Genomic DNA, 716 nt, shown 5'->3' on the forward strand with positions numbered 1-716 from the left:
AAATTTGTGTATGAAGTAAAATTTGAAACTACAGATTTTTATTAGCCAAAATCAAACAGGTCCTAAACAAATGGAAAGATATACTATGTTCATGAATTAGAACAAATGATATTATGGTCTGTGGGGAAAAAAAAAGGCTTGGGGATCCCAGGGTTCCTCCCGCCATGCTGTGGGTAGTCGGCTGGGAATGCTTTGGGTTCCTCCAACTGGAAGTTGGGCCCGGCTAGCTCAGTCGGTAGAGCATGAGACTCTTAATCTCAGGGTCGTGGGTTCGAGCCCCACGTTGGGCGCCAGCTGTGGGGAAGAAATCTCGTGGGCGGGGTGGGGGGGAGTCCAGCGGCAGGGTCCCAGGGTGGTCCGGCATCAGGGTCTCGGGCGGGCTTCTCACATCGCCAGCAGAGGATCCCACATTCATACAGCTGCCTTGGGCTGGCGGCTGTATCGGCAAGGTTCCAGGGTTCCAAAAGCTGGGAATCAGGCGGAGAGACCATGGGACAGCGACACGTGTCTGGTTTTCCAAAGCTTTATTGTTCATGACATGGTAAATGGACGCAGGTGGTTCGTGCTTCCCCCGCCAAAGGCTAGGGGACTCTCATTTTATAGGGAAGGAAAAAGGGGAGGGAATAACTTAATTAGCTACGCCCCTGGCCTTTTGATAATTCATTAATATTTAAATCTCTGGAGGTAGAGACTTGTTAATCACGCCCTCTACCTGT

General features: G+C 50.4%; 1 non-coding gene across 1 annotated transcript; it reads left to right on the forward strand.

The window, feature by feature from the left end:
* Positions 1-217: 217 nt before the first annotated feature.
* Trnak-cuu (transfer RNA lysine (anticodon CUU)) lies at positions 218-290 on the forward strand. The gene has a single exon. It is a non-coding gene; the product is annotated as a tRNA-Lys (tRNA).
* The last annotated feature ends 426 nt before the right edge of the window (positions 291-716 follow it).

This window comes from Arvicanthis niloticus, chromosome 25 (assembly GCF_011762505.2).
Source record: "Arvicanthis niloticus isolate mArvNil1 chromosome 25, mArvNil1.pat.X, whole genome shotgun sequence".
Classification (NCBI taxonomy): Eukaryota; Metazoa; Chordata; class Mammalia; order Rodentia; family Muridae; genus Arvicanthis; species Arvicanthis niloticus.